Source organism: Balaenoptera musculus, chromosome 2 (genome assembly GCF_009873245.2).
Source record: "Balaenoptera musculus isolate JJ_BM4_2016_0621 chromosome 2, mBalMus1.pri.v3, whole genome shotgun sequence".
NCBI classification, from domain to species: domain Eukaryota; kingdom Metazoa; phylum Chordata; class Mammalia; order Artiodactyla; family Balaenopteridae; genus Balaenoptera; species Balaenoptera musculus.
In genome coordinates this window covers 160539939-160567712 of record NC_045786.1, presented here as the reverse complement: position 1 = coordinate 160567712, position 27774 = coordinate 160539939, and the positions used below count along the sequence as shown (strand labels likewise).

The following is a 27774-nucleotide window of genomic DNA, read 5'->3' as shown; positions in this document are numbered from 1 at the left end:
CTAGTTGTGTAAACTTGAACAAGACACCTCTCTGAGCCTCAGTTTCCTGACCTTTAAAATAAAAGAGTTAAAATACAATAAGTTTTGCTTCCAGTTCTTATTCCATGAAAAAAACGGGTATTTTTTAAGAGTATCATTTTCCTAGTGTTCTGACAAAGGCCAAATCTCTAAAACTTTGGAGTTATTTTAGGACCCATGCTATCAAGCTGCTTATGGAAGACGGGAGATTTATTGTTAGTGATTTCACTGATATTTTGTTCTTAGAAAATTATTCATGGTCTTAAATCATGTTTAAACATCCAGATTGTTGACAATACCATTTTATAAAAATGGAAGAGTGTCAGAGTGAGGAAGTAAATTATTCTGCTGGGTATCTTCTTGACTGATTGGAGTGAGGCATCTTATGTTAAACCTATAAGAAACTGATTTCTTTTACCCTCTTTTGTTAGATATGTTTTTACGTATTCCTTATACCATAGTTCAGTGTCCTCTAGTGGTTACAGTCTAAATCAGAAATCACAAAGCCTGCAGTGAGTGGGCAGTTGACATAAACGTGTGAGGAAAATAGGTGCTTGGACACTGGTACTGCTGCCAGGTGTAACCACTGCCTGGGTACTTTGCATTTTCAACAACAGACATAATCAGACACATCCGCTGGCTGCACATCACACATAAGCACCAACTGGTGACCCATGATCTTCAGGCATTGGTGGCCAAACCTGGCTGCTTATTAACAATCTCCTGGAGAGCTTTTGAAAAATACTAATGCCTGGGCCTCCCCCATAGCAATTCTGATTTAATTCAATTTGGGTTGGGCTTGGACACTGATATATATATATATATATATATATATATATATATATATATATATAGAGCATCTCCTCTGCCGATACTCATGTGCTTAGGTTTGAAAAGCACTGGGGATATACCGCTATAAGTTGCTTACACTACAAATAAATACAAATAAAGTGGTATAATACATTTGCAGGGAGACTCTCATTAACTAAAGATGCATACTGTAAACCTAGGGTAACCACTAAACATTTTTGGGGGGCTGCATATGGCTTTTTTCCCTGCCAGTTTTATTGAGGTATAATTGACATACAGCGCTGTATAAGTTTGTGTACAGCATAATGATTTGACTTACATCATGAAATAATTATCACCATAAGTTTAGTGAATATCTATCATCTCATATAGACATAAAATTTAAGAAATAGAGAAAAAATACTTTTCTTGTAATGAGAACTCAGGATTTACTTGTTTAACAACTTTCATATGCAACATACAGCAGTGTTAATTATATTAATCATGTTGTACATCACATCCCTAGTACTTATTTATATTATTACTGGAAGTTTGTACCTTCATCCAATTTTCTCTCCCCCCCACCCCCTGCTTCTGGTAACCACAAATCTGATCTCTTTCTCTATGAACTTTTTTGTACATTTAGGAAACGGTTATAAATAATGTCTATAGAGGTGAACAAATGGAATCCTAAAAAATACTCAATGAACCTGAGAGTGGGCAGAAAAAAAAGGGAAAAAAACCTAAGAAATCATGGACAAATAGAAAACAGCTAGTAAGAAGGTAAATTTTAATGTATTTTTCATGTGAATGGTCTAAACATTAATTAAAGGACAGAGATTGTCAGATTAGATAAAAAATAAGACCCAGCTTATTCTTCTTTGCTGCTCTCAACAAGCTGATTCTGAAACGTATATGGAAAAGTAAAGGAGTTGAAATAGCCAAAATAATTCTGTCACATAAAAGCAATGTTGGAAAACACATATTACCTAATTTGACCACTTACTATAAAGCTACAGTAATCAAGACAGGATGATATTGGTGAAAGGATAGAACACAGATCAATGCAACAGAATAGAGTCTAGAAATAGACTCACACAAATACAATCAATGCATTTTTGATAAAATTGCAAAGGCAATTCAATGTAGAATGGATTGTCTTTTCAGCAAATGGTGCTGGAATAATTGGATGTCCATATTCAAAAAATTAACCTAGACACATATCTCATACCTTATACAAAAATTAATTCAAAAATGAATTACGAACCTAAATGTAAAACCTGAAATTATAAAACTTCTAGAAGAAAACATAGGAGAAAATTTGCCTCATTTTGGGTTTGACAGAGCATGACACCAAACTATAGCCAATGAAAGAAAAAATAATTGATAAATTGGAATTTATCAAAATTAAAAACATTTGGTCTGCAAAAGACATTCTTAAGGGAATGAAAAGATAAGCCACAGACTTGGAAACATATTTCAGATCACATGTATGATGCAGGTCTTATATATAAAATATATAAAAAACTCTTAAAACTAAGTAGTAATTAAAAATGGGCAAAAGATCTGAATATACACCTTACCAAAGAATATATAAGGATGACTCACTTCTATTGAATGGGAAAAATAGTAACTTTACTGTGGGGAAACATTGCAGACACCACCTTAACCAAATGATCAAAGTTAACATCACCAGTAACAGGTCTTGTTGATGTTATGTACCTCCTCACATGATGTGATGTGAAAGACAGTTTACCCCTATGGTATTCTTTCCCCAAATCTATAAACTTAATCTAATCAGGAGAAAACACTAAAATTGAGAGACGTTCTACAAAATACATGACTGGTACTCTTTGAAAGTGGTGAGGTCACAAGATACGAGGAAAATAAAAAAACTGTCATAGAGTAAAGGAGACTGAGGGACATGATGACCAGATGGAAGGTGGTATCTGGGGATTGGACACTGGAACAGAAAAAGAACATTTCTCCAGAAAAACTGGAGAAATCCCAATGAGGTGTGTTGTTTGGTTATTTGTACTGTACCAATGTTAATTTCCTAGTTTTGATAATTATGTGATGGCTATGTAAATTGTTGACATTAGAGGAAGCTGGGTGAAGAGTAAGTGGGAACTCTTTTGCAACTCTTCCATAAGTTCAAAATTATTTTGAAATAAAAACTTAACCATGTTTATCAGGTATCATCCTAGTTTAAAGATGAGTATACTGAGGCACAGACTGATTCATTTTCCATAAACCAAATAAATGGCATATCTGGTATGTCAAATCAGTTCTGTTCAACTCTAAAGCATGTCTTCTTTCATTAGCCAACTATCTTTGAAGTCATATTTTCCCCCAAAATTTGTAAGCTTGTAGAAAGATATGACTGTATCTTTTGTTTTTGTTTTAATTCCAAGGTGGAGATGAGGTTTGATGCCTTTGTATTCCTAGCACCTAGCAGAATGAATCCTTTAGAGAATGTGTCCAACACACATTTGTTGGTTAGGATAGCATTACTCTCCTCAAGAATACGTGTTCTTCTCTTATCTTCATAGTGTCTTTTCCAAAGTCAGATTAACATGCTAGTATGGAACAACCCAACATGTTTCTCCCCATCATTCTCTAGCTCAGGGTCAGTTATTAGAGAGCAAGCAGAAGGGGAGGTCAAAGAAAAGGTGACCAGAAAGGAGGTCAGAACAGGCACATTCAGACTGAGCATCATTTACTTTCCCTGGGCTCTTGCATGCTGCATTAGTCAGAGTAAGATAACTACTGTAAAAAACCTCCCTCACCTTCCCACCCACATTTCAGGGTCCTGATATTATAGACATTTGTATTTTCTTTTTGTAAATTCCAGTTGACAAGGGTATTGATGTTAGCCAGCTGATCTTCAAACAGTCATTCAAGGATCTGGCTTCCGGAGGCTTCACCATTCTTCCAAGATGACTTCATGGTTACTTGGGCATGGATCTCCAGCTGGCAGATGAGAGAAGAGAGGGGAGGATTACCCACGGAAATTTTTATGGGCCCGGCCTGGAAGTGGCCCTCATTACTTCTGTTCACATTCCATTAGCTCTGTTCTCAAGGGAGGCTGGGAAGCAGAGTCTAGCTATGTGCACAGGAAAAAGAGGTTATGGGTTTGGTTGTACACTTGTATGTTGATGCCCAAACAGGAAGTCATTTGTAGGGACAGGTTGGAATTCCGGAAGTTATCACAGCAGCAACTACTAAAAATAGAACTAGTGGCAGCCAACCCTCCTCCTCAGCATTAGTCAGAGAAAATCTCTCACCTCTTAGCTGTTGCTCTGTTGTGTCATCTTCTGCTTTGCCCTCTCCATGAGCAGTGACTGACAACAAATGCATGGGCATAAACAGACATAAAAGAGAACAAAGCCACCCATGTTCCAACAAACTCCAGCTGTCAGGACACATCTCTAATACCGCAAGTACTGATCCCAGGTGTTTCTTAGAAGTGATCTCTTGAAAACAAATCAAGCCAGAATGCACTTAACATTTATCATCTCCTGCTTTTATGTAGCTCTGTAGTATGAGCTCTGCGGCATTTTGTCAGACCCTTTGTTGTTGAATAATAACACGTTTGTTTGGGGAAAAAAGATGGCAACTTGGAAAGGAGAGCATGAGTCTATTGTAGCAAATATAATAGGCCCACTTTTATCCCTGGGAATGGGCTGTCATTGCAGCCCGTGTCCTTACCCATGATGCTCTCTTATACAGAGGTTAATCTTACAGTGGGGTAGACCACCATCGAAGGCTTGTCATATTGAAGAGCCTGCAAAAAACATAGGCATTGATCAAAATCAACATTTCCTCAGCTTAACCAAGACACATGGAACACTTAGTCATTGTTTGGAAATATGACCCAGCTTTATACACTAAGTGAGGTTTATGTGATCTTTACAATGGAAATGTGTATGTCTTTCCAGCTGTTTTTTGAGGATATTTAATCTGCAGAAACCATTGAATTGCAGCTTGTCATATATTTACACAAAACAAATTAAAAAGCTATTTTGCACTATGTGAAATATGAAACATGCATTATATGATTTCTTTGCAAGAATGGTTATGAAGAGTCTAGATCCTAGACCATTGTGAATGCACATCAGCCCCTGACTTTTGGACCTGTTGACCCCAAGTGAATGTAACCAATAAGAATTCAGTAATATTTTGGTTCTGACCTGTCTCTCATACTGTATGTTAGCTCTCAGAACTAGTAACTAAGTTAGAATAGTGGTAATTGAGATGTGCCATTTTAAACCAACACCGAACCATAGAAAATGTGAGTTACCCATGGCTAGTGATTGATAGCAATAATGATAATTATGATAATAATCTTGATAAAGTCTAAAGACACTCTAAAAATGTCAAAGGGCCAGGGAGAAAATGTCAAAAGTATAGGCATAATAATATTTTAATCAGATTATATAGAAAGATAAAGGCAGAACTTTGAGTACAATGTGCCTCCCTTGTGCCCTGGAGCTGCGCGTTCTATTGCTGGATCTCACTCTGTTTCTATGGGCTCATGGCTCCAAGCCTGGTCAGGCTGGGTAGGGGAAGGGGGCTACCAGTTAGGTGTTACAACCAATCCGAGACTAAGAGCTTTCTAGCTGTCAGTCAACTATCATATGGTAGGACCACCCTGTCTACAATGAGAACATTTTAACCCTCCTGGACTAGTCAGACAGAGGGGGAGGAGCATGGACAATATTTATTGAGCATCTATGATACGTAAGGCACCGCTTTGAATGCTAAGGGAATGACACAACCTGGTGATAGGGGTGGGTGGAGGAAGACAAGGGCTTGACCTTAGTTATCAGAAGATGTGACTTAAAATTATTTTTATGTGAGTCTGGTCTCTCCTACAATTCCCACCCCTGCCTCAGAGTAGGCTGTATATTCCTGAAGGACAGGAACCCCAGTGAGAGATACAGCATGAAATGGGAAAACACCCTCAGCTTTCTTGTCAGATAACTTGCTCTGATTCTACTTTTATTTAACCCATTCTGAACTCCCATATTTTTGCTCTATAAAATGAGCATTAAAACAAATCTCAAAGTGTTGTTTTCATACACATTAGATGCTCGAGGTTAGCTTCTCTTCCCCTGGGATCTTGCTTATAGTGGATGCTTGATAGAGAAATGAACTGAGGATATTTTGTAGAATTATACAGTGTTAAATTTGGAAGACCCTTTCAAAATCATCTATTATAGTTAAATTATCTCATTGAATTGAATTATATTTCTCCTTTTCTTAGATTTATGAATTGATGGGAGAAGAGCTGCTACCATCAAAATATAATGACCTCTTGCCTATTAGATAGGAAAAGATAAAGAAGAGATATCCAGTATTGGTGTGGGTGTAGAGAAACTTTACACTCATGCCTTGTTTATGTATACAATGGCTCAACTTTTCCAGGGTGCAGTCCTGATGATATGGACCAAACATTTAAATATATATATACCCTTTGACTTAGCAATCTCACATCTAGAAATTTATCCTGTGGAGATAATTGATCAATTGCACAAAGATGTATGTAAAAAATCTTCATTGTAGTGTTGTTCATAATACAAAAATGCTGGACACACTCTTAATATTCCTAAGAAGGATATTAATTAAATTAATTTTGGTACATCTATGTGGTAGAATATATAACAAATCTATATTAACTGGTATGGAAAGATCTTTGCAATGAATTGAGTGGGAAAGCAGGTCACAAAACATCATGCAGAATACCACTTTATTTATATAGATTTATTAAGGCATGCATGTGTCTATGCACAGAGGGATGTTGGAGGAGGGTCACCACAATTTTAAACAGTTACCTCCAGATGATTTGGGCTGATTTTTACTTTCTTCCTTATACCTTTCTGAAATGAATGGATTGTCTACTTAAGCATGTATTGACTTTACAATCAGAAAAAAATCATAAAGTTATTTTCAATTTGAAGCAAAAGTCAGAAAAGTAAATATTCGTTCATATTTCACAATTTAATTGGGCTACTTGGCAGTGTCACTGTGCAGAATCCAATTTTATTTTTATTATTTAGCTGACTGACAAACCAGTTGTTTACATGGTCATAACTGTAGAAAGCCCACACTCCAATCATTCTTCTCATTTTCTCCATCTCCCATTTTGGAAGTTCTGGGACTTACCATAGATCTTTTTTTGAAATAAGGCAGTGAATAAATAAATAAATAAAATGACTCTGTCTCTCCGTAATTTTAAAGCTTACCCTATCATAAATCCCTTTTTTCCTAAATAAAAGCAGATGGTTGACTATCCTATAGTGTAAATCTGTCCTTAAATGACAACCAAACAAAACAGATTTCCTGTCTTGTGATAAAAGAATTTTAAGGACTACTGGGCAAGATGCAGGATGTGTACTGTGTACTGGTCGCCATAGTTTCAGCTGAGGACAGGATATTTAAGCTTATCCTTAATTTGGACAGACATGAGTCTCAGCTTTGTAGGGTTAAAAATGGTGCAAGGGTATGGGTATATTTAGATTGAATGGGAGCTGACTATAGTAACAGCTCAAAGAAGAGGTCCCTATTTTTAATTAACCCTTTGGCTACAAACTGGAAAAAAGAAATGAATTGAGTAGATTCTCTTTAGAAAATAAAGCTGGCATTACAGAGAGAAAGCTGGTGTCTAATTATGTAGCATTTTTGAACAAAAACCCTGATATTGAAAAACCCTGAAATAGGGCTTCCCTGGTGGCGCAGTGGTTGAGAATCTGCCTGCCAATGCAGGGGACACGGGTTCGAGCCCTGGTCTGGGAAGATCCCACATGCCACGGAGCAACTAGGCCCGTGAGCCACAATTACTGAGCCTGCGCGTCTGGAGCCTGTGCTCCGCAACAAGAGAGGCCGCGATGGTGAGAGGCCCGCGCACCGCGATGAAGAGTGGTCCCCACTTGCCACAACTAGAGAAAGCCCTCGCACAGAAACGAAGACCCAACACAGTCATAAATAAATAAATAAATAAATAAATAAAATAAAAGAACGTGAATTTCTAAAAAAAAAAAAAAAAAAAAAACCAAACCCTGAAATATATATATATACTTTAAAAGTCTGTTTTAAGCTTAAAAATTAGCTAGTCAGTTCCCATGGCAGTTGTACTCTTGAAGGATTCTAGATTGTAACCAATTAAACATTTTTAGCAGCTAATTTCTTTTTCTGTTTGCAAATAGCACTTTGGAGCAAGCAGGCAATGGACTCTTAATAGTTTACCCTTGGTTCTGTTATCCACATTATTTCATGTAGCATGCTACGCATAATTTTAAAAAATGCAGATGGTCTCTGTATCAAGGGCTTTAACACTGACATTAAAGGAATCCATAAAGGCTGGAAAAATAAGCATGAACTAATTTCAACTCAAGATTTCCAACCCCTCTTTTTGGAAACTGCAGAGGCTCTTTATGGGCACTGGTAGTTTGGAAAGTCCATCCAAATCAGAATCAGAAAGCAAAAGTTCCAGCTACAGTCCTGCCCCTGGTTGGCTCTGAGATTTGGGACAAATCACTGAATCTGCTTGAGCCCCAGTTTCCTTAACTGTAAACTCATCAACTTTGAGAATACTTGGACCAGATGAGTTGTCTACTTAAAATTTTTTTATTATTTCTTATTTTAAAATCGTTGAATGCTTTCTTTAAATAAAACCTGGGTGGAAGCCCATTGTGAAAACCAGAAAAGTGGAGTTGCACTTGTTAATGTTGGCCAAAGGTTGGGAGTGTCCTGAGTGTTTCTCTTTTGGTTCTTCTCCAACTAATCCCTGGCCACCATTGACATATTAAGTAGGAGCCCCTAGGGCTCCTTAGAGCACCATTTGAGGACAACTGGTCCTCATAACAAAGATATATAAACGATAAATTTTAATATCTTATTCAATTTTAAAAGTCTAGGGTTCTGAGAACTCTCAAAAAATAATGTCATAAATTTTTAGAAGTTTGGACTCTCCATATTTCACCAATAAAAACAAAGCATAGCAACTTCCAAAAGACAGGAATTATTATTTTTAACATTATGGGTTAGAAGCCCTGTTGCCTTGATTCTCCTGATATTTGACCTTCAGGGACACTGATGTGAGTCCTCTTCCCAGTGTTTATTTTGTTATAACTTACAATAAAACGATTAACTGCTTGATGCGTTCCCTTTGCTGCTTTGTCTGTTTATTTTGCTGGGTAAATATCTACCCATTAACTCATCATTTCATAATTTAAAAGTTTTTATATTCTTTTGGATTTTTTATGGCTTCGCATAGCCCACGAACTCCATTATTCTGAACAATAGAATGCCGCTTATAGGGATAACTTTTTTATTCTCAATGTTAATCCAGCCTCTCTCTGTATTTATGCAGAACTCTTTTGCTTTTACTTACAGAGGAAGTAGCAACACTGAGAAGAGCTCTGGTTGGATCAAAGACTTGTGGGTTCCTGTGGAGGAAGCTGGAGTTTGGGCTCCAAAATGATTTTTATTAAAACCTGACCATTGGTTATTCTTTATCTACTAGATGTAAACCACTACTGAGAAATAGTATGAAAAAAGACAGCACATCTTCTCAGAATTTCTTCATTATTTCAAACAGGATTTCAGGATCAGCAATGAAGACTTTATCTGATTCTTGCCTTAATGTCTCTAGTAGCTGAGATCTGCATAGGAATCAATTGTGGTATAACCTGCAGCTGGCAATCATGGGTGCTTCCAGGTGCTGTGCTACACAGATAAAATAAAGCTGAGTAAAAGTGATTTAATAATGTCATCTCTATGAGGAAAAAGTATTGTGCACACCCCCAAACGCTTAAAACTAACATTTATACTGTACCTTCCAAAACCGCTCTACCAACTATTTATAGAGAAAGCACATCGGCCAACCACCACTTGTTAAAACAGACCAAGTATTTTCAGGTTGACTGAAAGTCAACTTATCAAACATCAAGGGGATTGGTAATGGAAGGAAATGATAGGCTGGAAATGACAGGCTGGAGACAATTGACTTTTCCCTTTTTTATTTTAACCTTTAAAGTATCATATGTATTCAGAGAAATGCACATAAATGTCAGCTAGCTGAATTCTCACAACTGTAACACACTTGTGTAACTAGTGCTCATAAAGAAGCAGAATATTACCCAAAACCCCCAAGTCTTCCATTCACTGTCCTCTTTCCAGTCACTGGGATCTTGTCTTCGAATTGCATAGGTTAGTTTAGTGTGGTCTTAACTTGTCTGTAAATGAAATGGTACAATATGTACTCTTTTGTGGCTGGTTTCTTTCATGTAATTTTTTTTTATTATTTTTTATTTTTTTTATTTTTTAAATTTTAAAAATTTTTTATTTTTTCGTTTAACTTTATGTTTGTGGGACTCATCCATGTTATTTATTCATCATGCTGCAGAGTATTAAATTGCGCAGCTATACAATTTACTGATCCATTCCACTGTTGGTGGTGGTGGGCATTTTGGTAGTTTTTGGGTTTTGACTACTACAAATTGTGCTTCTAATGAACATTCTTGATCATGTCTTTTGAGTACATGTTTAGGAGTGAAATTGCTATGTCATAGGACAAGCACATAATAGGTACTGCTAACTAGCTTTCCAAACGGTTGTACCAATTTACACTCTCAACAGCAGTTGATGAGAATCCTGGTTGCTGTATATACTTGCCAACATTTGTTATTTTCTGGCAGGTGGGTAGTCGTATCATATTATGCTTTTAATTTGCATTTTCTTGATAACTAAAAAGCTGAGCACCCTTTCACACATGTATTGGTCATTTGGATAGCTTCTTTTGTGAAATGTCTGTTCAGGGTTTTTGCCCAGTTTTCAGTTGGTTGTCTATCTTTTTCTTATTGGTTTGTAGGAGTTCTTTATGGGTACTGGATAATTTCTTGATTTTCTTAGGTACAATGTGAATTTTAGTGTTCATATTTGTGCTAGGATTTTAAAAAATGTTTTCAGGTATTCTGTTTACTGTGAATCTTAGATCACTGCATATTCAGGTCTGGAAAGTTTCTAATGACACTCAGGTAGAAAAAGTAACCTTATTCCAGAACTGAAAGTTCTATATGCAATCAGCTATCCAAAAATGCATCATCATTATTTAATGACATTTTACATTCACGATCTATATTATTTTTAGTTTTTCATATCGTTTGAATCATTGCTTAAAATTGAATATGAAGATAAGAAGGACCAAAAAACACCCAAAACATGAGGCGATAATAATCTTGCTTTGAACTTATTAAAATAGACCATGAGGTCTCATTTTGGGAAACATCTATGGTGAAGTTCAGAAAAAGATTAAAAAATCCTGATTTGGGTTTCAGTCTTGCAACTTACTAGTGTTTCTTTCATTAGTCAAAATAGTTTTGAGATCATTAAATATTGGGGAGGACATTTGCCAGTTTTGGCCATCCAGTACCCTCCTTTTGGTAACAGCACCCAGTATTTTTTGCAGAGCCACTCTGATCACAGTAGGTCCAAATGTGTTGACTTTACCATCAGCTCCAGCAGAGAGCAGATGCCACTGTCTCAGTCTTGGCCAAATAAGCACCACATTTCTCAGGGCAGTCATTGGTTCAAGGACAACCATGTGACCCAACAGAACCAACGACATGTAACGAGACTGGTGCTGGGACTGCAGAGGGAAGGGAATCCTCTTCCATGCTGGAAGTGACTTTATGAGGATGTGAAGTAGAACCTCCGTGACCACCTTGCAACCTTGAAAGGAGATCCTGATGAAAACAGAGCCAGCCCAGAAAAAGTGAAGCTGAGAGATACAGAGAAATGGAATTGGAATGACATGGGAGCCCATTATATCAAGCCAATAACATCTGGACTTTTCAGTAGTGTGAGCCAGTAAATCCCCTGTCTGCTTAAGATGGGTTGGATTGTTTTTCTGACACTTGAGACCTAAAGAGCCCTAGCTGGTGTGAATACGTGGCCCTGTTGGGATTTTCAACATTACATGTGATATAAAAAGTAAGGTAATAATATGGTTTTAAGCAAAGCCTTCTCTCTGCAAGTACTGTTTTAAATAATCATTTTAAAATTTAGGTACCAGGATTTAAAATTTCTTATAGAGCTTGTGCATGGAGTTAAAAGTTTATTATAGTGATAATATTTGGTTAGGATTTATTTGATGGGGGGAGATGGGAAAAGAGAAATGTGTGCCCCTGTCTATGGTCATGAAGAATCACTGTGCCTCATGAGAGTGCTTCCCAGACAACTGTCCTTAGACCTGTTCTATCAGAATTCTTTGGGGAGTTTGTTACAAACACACATTTTGGGACTCCACCCCTGGAGATCCGGGTCCTAAATATGGGATGGTGCCTAAAAATCTGTATTTTTAAACAAACTCCAAAACTGGGGAACCATTGCTTTATTACAGTACTTCCCTGCAAATCCTGGGGCACTGATGCCTCCTGTGTGTATTCTTCCAGGAATTCTGAAGCAGCAAGGGAAGAAACTAAGTGGAAGAGAAAACTTAGAGAAAGGACAGAGAGATGCAGACCAGCTGTTAGAGAAACATAATTGCTAAAAGATTGAAGATTGCTAGGGCGGAGTCATGGGAGAGAAGAGAAACTTTATATTAATATTATTTTTAAAGAATCGGAGTTTTCTAGAAATAAAAATAAATTGATTTGGGAATGTGAAGGTGCATGTGTATTCCTTTTCCCTCCCTGGATGCTTCAATTACGAGGGAGAGAATGAAGAGAAGGTGGTTCCAGCTCTCTTCCCTGTGACATTGTTGAGTCAAAGTATGTCAATGTGTTCCACATACATTGGTCTTTGTATGGAGCCACAAAGAAGGCATCAACTCCATTTTCTATTTAGAAGTTGATACAATAGATAAAAAACAGCGATTATTAGTCTTCTCCAGGTTAAAATTTTCTAAATCCTTCAACTCTATTATCATATCCACCATATATACTAAAATATAAAGGGTTAATTCAAGGACACGTGTTGATTTCAAATGCAGTTTTGTATGTGAAAAGACTCCAGGCTCAATTCTTATATGATAGAACAAATGCCCAATTAATGATTACTGAAATCACTTAGTTTGTAAGTCTGGCACTAGGAAGAAGAGCTAACCCATCTCTTACAACCCCAGGAGTATTACATTACAATTGACTGTCATCAGTTATATTTTTATTTTAGTTATACTTTAATGAGGGAAACATAATTTGAACTACATTCTATCTGAATCCATGTAATAATGAGCTGCGAATTTGGGACTTCAGATTTGCATATTATACTGTATTTAATATTGCAGAATTATTTTTAAAAATTAAGGTAAAATTAAAATAAAGCTGGATTGAACAAACTGTGGGAGCTGTCTTTCTAGTTATGCTACTTTGTGTTCTGCTTTAAAATGTAAGCAAAACAGATTATTGTCAGTGTCAAAATAGAAAAGTATTTTTCTCCTAACCAAACTCAAGTCCTTCAATTTAACAATTGGCTCGAATCTCTTTTTTGGTGCTCAAATTGACATTTACTGACTTTCTTGACCAAACCACAATAAGAAGTCTGACATATAACCACAAGATACATAAATTTTACTTCCTCATCTACCAGATGAATGTATTTACTATTGTGGTTACTCTGCATCTGGCAGCACAATATTTAGCAATCTCAACAGCTTAACTGTCTTAGTTAAGTTACAGTGGAAAACATCATGGACTTGGAATCTCACCTGGACCCTGCTACTAACCAAGTGAATTACTTTGGTAAATGTCAGGCCACTCTGGCCCTCTGTTTCCTCCTCTATTATAAAGGGGGCTGAAACCAGTGATGCATCTATAGATATAAGAGTGAATGGGTCTAGGATTCACTTATAGACACTGGCTCCCAGGAGACACAGACAAGGAAATAGTACACTTATGTCTTCTGGCTAGAACCCCATCCCCCCAAAGAAATAAACTAATAACTAAAACAAAATTCATGACTTTTAACAACACAAGACAAAACAAAACGAACAAACCCCACTGGGTTCCCCATCCTTTGGAGGATGTTAAGGAGCCAATTCCTTATTCTGAAAACTGGTACATAAAGAGAAAGAACTGAGCATCTTTTGGGTCTTTCTTGTATGGACTATACCTCAAGGTAATCAAATAGTTTATGAGGAAAAGTTCTTCTTTATACAACACCTCAAGGTAATCAAATAGTTTATGAGGAAAAGTTCTTCTTTATACAGTAGTTCCAGCTAATAAATGCAAAAAGAGCAATAGTATTAGAATATCATAATTTTGCAACCCCAAATGATGATTCTAGGCAATGATCACGAATGAATGTAAAACAATTAGGGGAAAAACTATTGGGAAACTTCATAATGGTTAGATCAGGTTGACGACACCTGAAACCATTGATCAATTTCAGCATCACACAAAAAGACACGGGGGCATTAACGTGATGCAGTGCAAATCCAAAACCTCACTTATGAAGTATTCTTGCCAAAATTATTGAAGCTGACTCTGCTCAAGATCTAATTTCTAGTTTTCAGGAAACATGGGAGATAGGAAACTATTGAAGACACTCAGGAATGGATTAAAATCCAAGGAATTCTACTGTACAAATGACCTGACCTGATTTCTTCAACAAATAAATTAGAAAGAAAAAGAAAAGGAGGAAAGAGAACTCATAGATTAAGAGACAAGAGATATATGAACCACCTACAGAATGCAGATCTTGCTTGGATCCTATTTCAAACAAGCCAACTGAAAAAAGAAACCATATATGAGACAGTGGGGGCAAATTTGAATACTGACTAGATATCTGATATTATTAGGAATATTTTGTTAAGTTTTAGGTGATATATGGCATTTTGCTTATGATGAAAAGGCGTTATTATCTTTTAGAGATATATTAGGAAGTATTTTTAGATGGAATAATACGATGACTAGGATTTGCTTCAAAACAATACAGCTGCAGAGTGATGTGTGGATGTGCAGATGAAACTGGATTGGCTGCGTGTTGATGATTATTGAAACTGGGTTTGGGGAACATGAAGGTGCATTTTATTACTCTCTCTGTTTTTGGGTATGTTTGAAAGTTTCCATAGTTAAACATTTTTCTAAATGGGAAAGAGTAATGAACACTTTGTGTTAATTCATTAAATTGTATGCTTATGGTTTACATCTGTGTTTTTATTAGTTTCTTGTTGTTGTCCTAACAAATTACCACAAACTGGGTTGCAGCAACAGAAATGTATTCTCTCACAGTTCTGGAGTCTAGAAGTCTGAAATCCAGCAGGGCTGTGCTCCCTCCAGGGCTTCTAGTGAAGAATCCATCCTTTGCCTCGTCCAGCTTTCAGTGGCTGCTAGCATTGCTTAACTTGTAGCTGCATCACTCTGGTCTCTGCCTCCACGGTCATACTGTCTTCTCTTCTGTCTGTAATCTCCCTCTGCTTCATCCTTATAAGGACATTTGTCATTGGATTTAGGGCCCACTCAGATAACCTTGGATGATCGCATCTCAAGATCCTTAATTTAATTACACCTGCAAATACCCTTTTTCCAAATAAGGTAACATTCACAAATTCCTAGGATTGGGATGTGGATATATCTTATCTTTTTAGGAGTCACCATGCAACCCACTATAATGACATACTTCAATAAAAAGACTTGAAAACTAATAGCCAAGAAGAGAGATTTAGTCTTTCTAAATTTGATATTAAGGAATCACTGTCAGAGTCATCCCTAATTTCAAATGTGTGAGACACCCTTGACTTCTTCCTTTTTACCTTACCACATAGGTAAGTCTTGTCATTTCTACTTCCAAAATTTAAATCAAATCTTTCTATTTCTTTCCATCCTACACTCTTAATGCCTTAATCTCATCTATCATATTCTACAACGGTCTCCTTTCTGATCTTCCTGCCTTCTAATCTTGCCTCACTTCATTTCATTCTCTACAGAGAAGCCAGAGTAACTAAAAGCAAAAGAAAACAAAAACTTCACAAATCTAATCATTGCCCCTTCTTTGCTCTGTCTCTGAAATGGTGGTCCCTTGCTTCCAGAGTAAAATCCAAAGTCTTTACCAAGGTTTCAAAGCTAGGAGTAATTCAGACCCTAACTCTTTGTCTACACTTCTCTGGGGCCATTCACTTTCTTGACCACAACTGTCCAGCCCCACTGGCCTCCCTTTAGTATCTTAAACATGCCACAGCCAATTACACCAAATGTAGATCCCTAAGAAGGAGAAACTAGGCAGTCTTTACCACTAGAATTCTATGGAAAATTGAATACATTGTTATTTTAAAAACAGATTCAGTAATTTATTTTGAATACAGATACATTGGAAAACATGGAAACAAAATGTAAATATTCTCTCCCTACCTTCCCAACTATCCTATCCTATAGGATAATGACATGTTGGTTTGCGTCCTTTTAGAATGCATGTTTAAATACCATAAATACGTGCTTATATACCTTGGTAACCTGCTTTTCCTAATTAACAATGAATTGAGAATCTGTTTTCATGTTATTAACTATATAGCTTCATCATTATTTTTTAGGCTTTTCATCCGTATTTTCAAATCACCCTACCAAAGACTTGTACCAATTTGCATTCCCACCGGCAGTGCATGAACGTGCTCATTTTCCCCACATCCCTGGAAATCTTTTTAATCTATGCCAACCTGAGGGATGAAAAACAGCATCCCATTGTTGTTTCAATTTGCATTTCTTGGATGGTAGTGAAGTTGAACGTTTTTGCTTCTGATACTGCTTACCTGTAGTTCTTCATAATTGTGTAATTGAAAGTGTTTGCTTACATTTTAAAAAGAAATGGCAAATTATCTAAGGAAGAGTTGTGTAAGCCACTCAGCACTGCATTGCAGTGACTCTACCACCATGCCCTGGTGTACAGTTCTATCAATGCCTTGAAGCTGTTCACTCTCATGTACCTGAGGATAGAGCCTGGGCTTTATAGCACTCATCAGGGAAGTCTTTGTTTTCTTCTTGTAAGACGTGAGACATAGAAAATCACCCATGATCAGTTTTTTATTTATTTATTTATTTATTTATTTATTTATTTATTTATGGCTGTGTTGGGTCTTCGTTTCTGTGCGAGGGCTTTCTCTCTAGTTGTGGCAAGTGGGGGCCACTCTTCATCGCGGTGCGCGGGCCTCTCACTATTGCGGCCTCTCTTGTTGTGGAGCACAGGCTCCAGACGCGCAGGCTCAGCAATTGTGGCTCATGGGCCCAGTTGCTCTGCAGCATGTGGGATCTTCCCAGACCAGGGATCGAACCCGTGTCCCCTGCATTGGCAGGCAGATTCTCAACCACTGCGCCACCAGGGAAGCCCCCCATGATCAGTTTTAAAAGCCTGTTCCTTGTATTTTCTCAAAATACATATGGGGAAATAAAGAGGAAATTATAGATTTAGTATCTAAGTTTCAGAATGTGGCCCAACAATTTGGACTTGTCACTGTCTAGGTTTTGATCATCTTTAGGTTTCAGCTTGGAGTTCAAATAACTTTATGCATCAGAATATTCAGTAATCATTTTTCCTGTTATATTAATTTAATTTTAATATTTATTTATTTGGTTGTACCGGGTCTTAGTTGTGGCAGGTGGGCTCCCTAGTTGTGGCATGCATGTGGGATCTAGTTCCCCGACCAGGGACTGAACCCAGGCCCCCTGCATTGGGAGCTCAGAGTCTTATCCACTGTGTCACCAGGGAAGTCCCCCTGTTATATTAATTTTAAAGAGAAGGTCAGAGGAAAGCATAGGGAAACAGTACCTGACATTGGCACCCATTCTCTACATTTCTTTTGGACAGGCTCTTTTATGTTGCATCTCTGAAAAAAATACGAGCAAAAATTTCACGGTACCATGTCTGATATGACCTTGTAAATTTTCAAACGTACCACAAGCTTGCTTATGTGGTGATATCAAGCATTACAGTGAGAGTACTTTTAACTGTCCAAGGTCCTGAAATCACACATTTTTATCCTACAATCCTGTGTATTATTTTGAACTCCAAGTGACTGTCCATCATTCCATACTTATGTCCTCTTTCATGTATGTTTAAAGTTATTACTTTTGAATGTGGATCAATAGACTGAATAGAGCAATTTTGTATGTGATAGAGTGCCATATGTTTTAAGAGCTACTCTTCTAAAAATAAATAAATAAAGCATCAAATCAAACAAATGTGCTTATGGTTGTGATTGTGAGACCCAGTAACTTCTAAACAAAGCCAAAAATATAAACCAATATGACCCAAACCACAGGTAGAGTTGAGACCTAACTGCAAATGGAAATCCTAAAGAAAGAGGTGATCAGATCAGACCATCAGGAATATGAATAAATAGTATGGCAAAATACGTTTAAAAAATCAGAAGTGCTAAACATAACATCTAAAAAATCTGTAAGATACAAGGGACATGTGGAAATAATGTTTTGTTTTAATGGCAAACATGGAGGGCCAAGGAACAGGATGTGCCATTTCACGGGAAGGAAGGGTGACAATGGAAAGACACACAGTTTGTACTATTTACAAAAAAAAATCTAGTCTTTGACAAAAACAAAGGTCAGCTGTGGTCAGATATGTGGCTCATGCACCACTCTGTGACAGGAGAAGAAAAGTCAAACCGGACCAAGGGAGGAAGTGTCAGTATTTATTGAGTGACTGAGCACTTTAGGTAGTCTTATGAAATAGGCTCAGTGAGGAGAGAAAAATAAATTGAGAAAAGATGATTCCTTCCTTTCTTAAAGAGATGGAGCAGACATATAGAAAGAAAGGACTCAGAAGCTCAGAGTTTAACCCTTTCATTGAACAACAGAGGCTCAGAAAGGCTAAGTGAATTGCTCAAGGTCATACTGCTTACTAGTGACAGAGGGGGCTAGAAATGAGTGGCTCTGCTCTCCATCACGGTGGACTTTCCACTCTATGACAGTTGTCTCATATATGAAACTTAGTACTTACATAAACAAGCATGCACTAGAGTTAGACACAGAAAACTAGAGAAATTGGGCAGTAAAAATGAAAGGATGATAAAGTGAATGGTATGGGGAGGAACTGTGAGTCAAGGGACACACGCCTGGTTTGATAGAAGTTTTAAGGAGAAGAAGACTACTGACCAAGAGGCAAGAAGAAGACAGAGGTGTTGATAGGTCCAAAGTTACCTATATGAAGGGAGCCCCGTAAACCATATGCAAGCATATGGGACCAGTCAAAGAAAAGGTTGGAGAAATGTGTTCACCAAGTAAAGGACAAAGGTGTCATATGTGCTTGATTAACCAGAATGCTTCTGAAATGAGGAGTTTTGGATAACTGAAATTTCAGATATGTAACTTTTTTTTTTTCACAATCCCCAACTCCCTCCATGGTTGAAGTGTTAAGTCAAATACATTAGTCCATTTTATGAGGCCACCTGAGGCCACTCAGGAGATTTCTGTTCCTGTCCTGACTCTATCATGGACTAGCTGTTTGGCCTCGGAAAGTCACCTTACCTCTCAGGACCTCATCACCATACCTGTAACATAAAGGGTTCCAGGATGTCAAAGACTCCCAGATTTTGCATGAAAGAGTCACCAGGGGCTCTTATTAAAGAAATAAATCCCCAGTCCTTAGACCCATTGAAACAGGATCTCAAGAAGCAGCAGTTGGACCATGGAATCTGCTTCATGTCACCTGGCGAGTTGGAAAGCTCTCACCACATGACCTCTAAAATCCCTTCTATTATTATTATTTTTTAACATCTTTATTGGAGTATAATTGCTTTACAATGGTGTGTTAGTTTCTGTTTTATAACGAAGTGAATCAGCTATACATATACATATATCCCCACATCTCCTCCCTCTTGCATCTCCCTCCCACCCTCCCCATCCCACCCCTCTAGGTGGACACAAAGCATGGAGCTGATCTCCCTGTGCTATGCAGCTGCTTCCCACTAGCAATCTATTTTACATTTGGTAGTATATATAAGTCCATGCCACTCTCTCACTTCGTCCCAGCTTACCCTTCCCCCTCCCTGTGTCCTCAAGTCCATTCTCTATGTCTGCGTCTTTATTCCTGTCCTGCCCCTAGGTTCTTCAGAACCATTTTTTTTTTTTAGATTCCATATATATGTGTTAGCATACGGTATTTGTTTTTCTCTTTCTGACTTACTTCACTCTGTATGACAGACTCTAGGTCCATCCACCTCACTACAAATAACTCAATTTCGTTTCTTTTTATGGCTGAGTAATATTCCATTGTATATATGTGCCACATTTTCTTTATCCATTCATCTGTCGATGGACACTTTGGCTGCTTCCATGTTCTGGCTATTGTAAATAGAGCTGCAATGAACATCATGGTACACGACTCTTTTTGAATTACGGTTTTCTCAGGGTATATGCCCAGTAGTGGGATTGCTGGGTCATATGCTAGTTCTATTTTTAGTTTTTTAAGGAACCTCCATACTGTTCTCCATAGTGGCTGTATCAATTTACATTCCCACCCACAGTGCAAGAGGGTTCCCTATTCTCCACACCCTCTCCAGCATTTATTGTTTGTAGATTTTTTGATGATGGCCATTCTGACTGGTGTGAGGTGATACCTCATTGCAGTTTTGATTTGCATTTCTCTGATGATTAGTGATGCTGAGCTTCCTTTCATGTGTTTGTTGGCAATCTGTATGTCTTCTTTGGAGTATTGATTACATTCTATGATTCAGCTTTCTCACCGGAATAAGCTCAAACTTTCTAAAGCAACTGCATCTCTGTTTGATGGACTGGAATCACTGAGAATATCAGATACATTATAAGGACCTGTAGCTTTCCATGGGGAAAGCGCAGAAGAACGGATAAATGCACTAACTCCGGGTTACCCTCTTTTGAATATAAAATTTAATAGATGAGGGACTTCCCTGGTGGCGCAGTGATTAAGAATCTGCCTGCCAATGCAGGGGATACGGGTTCAAGCCCTGGTCCAGGAAGATCCCACATGCCGCGGAGCAACTAAGCCCATGCACTGCAACTACTGAGCCTGTGCTCTAGAGCCCATGAGCCACAACTACTGAGCCCCCGTGCCACAACTACTGAAGCCCATGCACCTACAGTCCGAGCTCCACAACAAGAGAAGCCACCGCAATGAGGAGGAAGAGTAGCCCCCACTTGCCCCAACTAGAGAAAGCCTGCGCAGCAACAAAGACTGAACACAGCCAAAAAAAAAAAAAAAAAAAATAATAGATGAGCTCTCTGATGTCAGCTTCTAAAATTCTATTTGCCAGAAAAAAATCTCTATAACCAATGTGTCTGTATTACAAATAAAAGTCTTGGCACCAAAGAAGAAAGCAATAGATGATGCTATCTTCTAGGGAGAGAGTAGAGAAAAGCGAAACATCACTGTAAGTGTAAGAACTTCGCATCATCTCAGTAGCTTTCCCAATAAAATAACAAGTTGCCCAGCTGGTCAGAGGTAGAGTGTGGATCTTCCTCCCTGATGTTTTAGAATTAAATCTATTATTTCCATCATTCCTGGCTCAAAAGCAACGGAGGCATCACTATAATATTAAGTTCAAACTTAATTTTATCTATTTCAAGAAAGAACATGGTTACGATGTTGCAGAGCTATGATATTTTGGTCTTCTACAAACTGAGACAAATAAGGCAAACAAGAGAAGCTGAAAATGTCTAATGACAAACATAATAATACATTTTTCTCCTACCAAACTAATCTAAAATTAATTTTAATTCATGTGTGACAAAGTACTTAATTTTTTTTCCCAAAAATTGATCTTGAGTAATTGGAACCCATCATATACTCCTGTTCATTGTATCCATCTATGTATTTTATATAGAGGGCAAGAGCATACAGTTCTGTGTGTGGTTTGTGCACTGCATATGGGCACGAGGCTGATGGGTGAGTGGGGGCTGAAATCCATTCCAAGTTCTGGATACACTACTGGGCTTCCTGGTTTCAGTATGCCTTCCCCAACCCCCATCCTGTACTCCCAAGGAGTGTCTTCTAGCTTGAACAAAGGTATTGTCTGAAAATCAAGCCAATGCCATGGTGCTTTTTCCACTGGAGCGAGTACCTTTCTCTAGCTGCCATATAAGCTAGTAGGGACCTTGTTTATATAGGCTAATTACCAGGTAGGATAGCCGTGTCCATCTAGACTTGAAGCGACCTTGTTTATATACCAGCAAATGTAATATTTGACTCTTCCAGGATGCTGCTGGGGGCAGATTTAACTTAGTAAGTTCAGGTGAGCCAAGATTTTACAGTGGTGTGATGGATAGTGGGGTAATAATTGATGGTGGTTTTCTAAAAATGTTGCATTCTTTCGAACTAAAGGTTATGGTCACTTACAACTTTTTGGAACCTGATGATACAGCTCTTTGGAACCTCTTCTTGAAAAATAATGCCCCATTTTTGCAAATAAATGAAACAGAATGATCTTCCATAAGTGATACAATAAGACTCCTAGAAATTAGTTGTCAGCTTAACTTTGATTCCTGACGAAAAGAGTGGTGCATATCATTAATTATTTCGCAGGTCCAAGTGGGTCAATATTTCAGTGTGTGTCAGTAGCATTAGAGAGCTATTTTAAATGACATCAGAATCTAAATATAGTAGTACTGCATTAACTGGACAGAGATCCTCTTTTCTATAATCAGCATTATTAATCGACCACTGAAAGAGTAGAGTAGCCCAGCCAACATTGTGTGGTTGTGGAGAACTGGGTAAGACCTAGCGAAGTCCAAGTAATACCAACAAGACTGCTTATCCGACTAAATACTTTAAGATGGCCATGCACTTGGTGTGACTTCAGGGACATAACAAAGGCTTTCCCACCTCCCTCCCTGCTCACCTCTTCTCCAACACTTCATTTATTTGTTTGATGATGCTAATGATCTAAGATTCATATTCACTACTTCGGCTTAAAGGTTCACTTGCTGTTAAAATGCAAATAGTTCTGGGATGGGAAGAACATTCATTAACTCTTTCAGAGAGCAAAGAGGGCACACTTTGATAGGGTGAAGAATGTAAGGGACCCAGAAGGCGGGGAGATGCCAAGGAGACAGGGAAAAGGTAGAGACAGTTTCAGCTGCAATTTCAAGTGGAACTGACTCTACTCCAGAGATCAAAATCACTTTATGTAACTAGCTCTGCATAAGGAATGGTACTTTGACTTAGAGATGGGTGGGGGCCTGCTTTGATTTCTATTTCCATCTTTAAATAGCCATGTTTACTTGGATAAGCCACTAGCCCCTCCAAGTTCCAATTTCCTCCTCAACAAATATTTAAGTACCTAATACATGTCAGGCATTGTTTTAAATGAAATCATGATGATAAGAGTACCCATCTTCTAGGATTGTTATGGGAAATAAATGGGGTGATCTTAAAAAGTGCTTGCTATGGGCCTGGCATAGAGTAAGAAGAACCTTATGGAGCCAGTAATCATAACAATGATCCCTTATATCTGTGAATCCCTGCACATTTTACAAAGCACTTTCACATTTATTATCCCCTTAAGTGACCTTGTAGGTGGAACTAGCCAGATACTTAGTGTCCCATTTTATAGATGAAGAAACTGAATGAAACTTGGCATAATTCACTTGCTTAGTTGTACTTCCTACTGAAGAGGATTGGTGTCAGTTGGCCAAATACTTTGTACTCATTACTTATGCCTATTTTATAGCTGGAGAAACTCAGGAAGGCTAAGAGAGATTTTGATTTTCTTTTCTGACACTTGTAGTGAAAAAGATGCTTTTAAGAAAAGTATGAGTTGGCCAAAGGCTTGAATGTCTTGGTAAAGGGGTGAAAAAAGTTACTTGACATGAAGAAGAGGCTGTTGCACAATTTAATCTCTAATGGTTAAAAGTTATTGCAAGGGTCTTGCTGCTCTTCATCCTCACTTAAGTATTGAAAAACTTAAGGAAGGAAGAGATTTAGATTGGAAGTAAGAAAAGATTTGACCTCACCAAAGTTTCTTAAATTTGGGGGAAACCTATCAATACAGAATTTGGAATCTCTTTCACTAGCTGTATGTAGAAATCTTGGATGGTCATATAAATTGGAATCCTATTCAGAGGCGGAAAGGTGAACTAGGAAGTATCTTGAAATGACCTCTTCCAAATCTGGTTCTATGATTCAGCAAACATTTAGATGACTTAGTGGTAGGAGAGGAAAGTTCTAACACTACATTTGTTCCAATCATTTTCAACCAAACAAATACTTGCTTCAAAAGCAGAAAAAATGAAATGAATATATTTCAAACATTCCCACTGGACCCTGAGACTATGTCCCATTCCCTACTGAGCAAAACTTTTCCCGTGAGTCAGACTATCCCAAGCCTTTCATTGGCTGGTTGGGAGAAGCGTCTGTCAATATTTGGAGACAGTAGATCCTTCTAAAGGATTTTCAACTCTTTGCCAAGCTTAAAGGTTCTGGGAATAAGACTCGCCCATAAATAAACAGGTTATTTGAAAGCATGCATGCCTTCCACATGCCTTGAATTTTGATTCACATTAAAACCTTCCTAGAATGACATGAAAATTATGGTGTGTAACCTTGCTGAGTTCTTGTTTTTGAATTCAGTAAAACACCATATGTGCCTGTCAACTTTGTGTGGATGTGTGAAAACACTCATTCATCCCTGAAACATGGACTACTGGGGGATGAGAAACAAATATAACTTCTTTGACTAAGGCTAGGGCTGAGTCTAGGGGGGAAACTTGAGTGAGCGGGGATATAGCTGCCTTCTATTCCATGGATATTGGCAGAGACACTGAACTCAACTAGAAGGTGCTGAGTTATTTTAACGACCTGCTGTGGTCAGAAAATTGTTTGCTTTTCCCTTTGACTCAAGTTATCTTTAACTACATCATGACATTAAACATTACCAGAAAGCAAATGAATTTGGACTCTTAAAAAAAAAAATCAGTGTCATAAAAAAAAATGGATGGAGTTTTCTAGAATAAAATGCACTAAGTAGAAATAACATCCAAATGAAATCTTTGATTGGATTCCCATTGGACCCCAAGACTATGGTTTTTATCAGACAACTATAACTTTTATGCATGTTTGAAGATTTTCAAAATAAAAATTTGAGGGGAAAACCAAAAAAAAGTCCAGCTTCATCTCTTTAAAGAAATTACCTGGGATTATGCTTTGGTGTTAATTCAGAGAGAGGGAATCACCTTAAAACTTGTTTCACAATAAGCAGGATTCTAGCTCTGCACATTTTTAGTAAAATGTTTGGCACAATGCCTTATGGGAACTTAAATAATATTTTCTTAAAATATAAAATAGTCCTGGGTATGTAATATACAGCATGGTGACTAGAGTTAATAATACTGTATTGTATATTTAAAAGTTGCTGAGAGAGATGATCTTAAAAATTCTCATCACAAGAAAAAAATTTTGTAACTATGTGTGGTGATGCATGTTAACTAGACTTCTTGCGGTAATCTTTTCACAATACATACCAATCAATATAGAATCATTATGTTGTACACCTGACTAATATAATGTTATATATCAATTATATCTCAATAAAAAAATTTCAAAGTAGAGAAACTTACAAGGGAAGCAGAGGTAGTTCCTGGTTATGAAATGTGTTCATCAGCCTGGTGCTTTAATTACAACTTCTTTGGCGTTCAGAGTATGTTGTCTTCATTAATCCCCAATCGGAGGTTTGAGTCACATAAATAAATCTGCAGGATTTACCCATACAGAGTTTATTATTGAGCCGTATGATACATGACACCCCCTTGCCCTTTAGTTGCTGATGTGTCTCCAGCTTTTCCAAGGCAAAAGCAGAGCCTAAGATTAGAGCAACATATACTTAAGGGTGTGTTTTTGCAGATGCTGGTTGGGACATGAAGACAAATGTAGGAATGATTAAATGCTGAGAACAAAGTGGAAACTTCGCTGAGGAAAGAAAACATTTCTGGTAGGAGAAGTTTAACTTTAATGCATAATCCTGTCAGTTTTACCACCGAGTGGGTCTACACAGGGTGTGTGTGTGCGGGAATATCTTCACGAAAATGACTTGGACATTTCTCTGCAGTTCTTTTGAGAAGAGGACTGACTTGCAGGTGTCTTGGGAATGAGAAAGATCATGCAAGATTGGGTTTTCATCTGGACCTCAAGGCGGAATGGTGAAACCAAAGGGAAACAATCCAAGGCAGATGAACGAATTCGAAGTAGATTCTAATCAGATCTGTCCTCCTCCCCCTTCTGTTTGCCGAACCAACACTAAGCAGGATTTCCCAAGCTGCTCCATCGCTCCCTGCGATTCGCTGTCCCGGACTCGCTCCGGCCTCACCCCGATCCCGCGTTCACCTCGCCTCTGGCAGAGCTGTTCTTTGCAAGTCATTCGGAGAGGCTGACTCCCCACGTGCCAGGCAGCCTCCGTCCGCCCTCACACCCATCCCGGGCTGCGGCGTGGGGAGGGGGTAAAGGAGCCACCAACTCGCGGGAAACTTTCTCTCGCGGGAAATGACTGGGGTTTCCCGGCTTCCTCAGCCCTTCCACGCCGGGCCCCACGGCACTCAATAAAGTGGTGCCACAACTATTGCAGGTTCTGAGCTGCAGAGACCCGGGCGGCCCGCAGAAGCTCGTCCCCGGCAAGGAACGGCGCCCTTTACCACCGAATGAGCCCAGGGCGCGGTGGCCGCCAGCCCGGGGCCGCTGGCGGGGCTCGGCGGGTGCGGGGAGACTTAGCGCCAGGATGCTTTGTTTTCCTGCCGCAGGAGCCCGAGGCGGTCTCTTTCCACCAGACTTAACCCTCCCGCAGCAACAGCCATGAAAGTTGCGGAGGCACAGAAGGAGAGGGAACCGCTCCGCGCGGCATCTGTTTTGGATGTTTTTTCTCTACACAGACCACTTCTTTCCTCGTTCTTGGGGTAAGTGTAATCAAGTCTGTAATAACCAAGAGGTATAACTGAAGGCGATGGAAGGGAATTGCGGAGCACAAACGGTTAATGTGCTAAGATGTTTTTCTTGGGAGGGGGCTCCCCTCCCTGCCCCCTCCCTTTCCGAACCTCCTCCCCCGAGTCACCCTCCCTTTCCCCCATCCTCCGCCCCACGTCCATTCCAAATACGTAATTTAGGAGTTGGGCTTGATTTCAGGCACGTTAGGGGAGGGAGTGCTGGGATTAGCTAATTAATTAATTTTGGTAGATTTTTTTCCCCCCCACAAACTCGTTTTTGTCCACATTCTGAGAAGGGAGAAAAACTGGAGGTGAGGGAAGCCCCAGAGGTTGGGGACGGGAAAGGGGGCAGTGATTTAGCAGAGAGATGATCCTAAGAGCCGATGACTAGTGCAAGTCATCAGGAACTCCAGACCCCTGATTCTGCTCCAAATCGCCTGCCCCCCCAAGTAATCATCTTGCTGATGCTTTTCTGGGCAAGGTTCTCCAGGGGCCAAATAACTTCTGACAAAAACCTGCAAACTGTCTTGCACACAAGGGATGCTCAATAAATGTTTCTTGATTGGCTGAATGAGGTACCCTAAGCTGCATTTCGTGCCATGGGAATTTGCCTTGGACAGTGAACTAATTCCCTGATGTAGACCCCAGGGCACTAAGTTAGTCCAATTCATTTTGCAAAGGAGGCGGATCTGGAGTATTAGAAAATATTGTACTCAGATCTTCATTACCCAAAAGTACCCATGTGACAGCTTCAAGGTCAGATTCATGGGTCCAGGGACCAGATGAGCTCACCTGGGTTTGAATCTCTGTGCTGTGACCTTGGGCGTGTTCCTTTACCTCTGTGAGCCTTGCTCTTCTCATCTGCAAAATGAGGCCAGTTGGAGCTTCCTCTCTGCCATATAAAGAAGGTGAATGGAGAGAAGCATGAGAAGGTGAAAGGGCAGTTGATAGATGTCAGTCTTGCCTCCCCATCCTCAGAGGATTCAGGAGAGAGGGTATCCTTCTCTGTGGAGACCTCTCTCTGACTCTGATGCAGGTAATAACATTGCATTGCAGTGACTGGGCTGGCACCTTTCTG

At 38.8% G+C, this 27774-nt stretch overlaps 1 long non-coding RNA gene across 1 annotated transcript; it reads right to left on the bottom strand.

The window, feature by feature from the left end:
- Positions 1-1647: 1647 nt before the first annotated feature.
- On the bottom strand, positions 1648-27774 carry LOC118890483. The gene is made up of 4 exons (XR_005018750.1): positions 27489-27774; positions 25344-25475; positions 4519-4594; positions 1648-3780 (listed from the first exon to the last, which is right to left on the bottom strand). It is a non-coding gene; the product is annotated as an uncharacterized LOC118890483 (long non-coding RNA).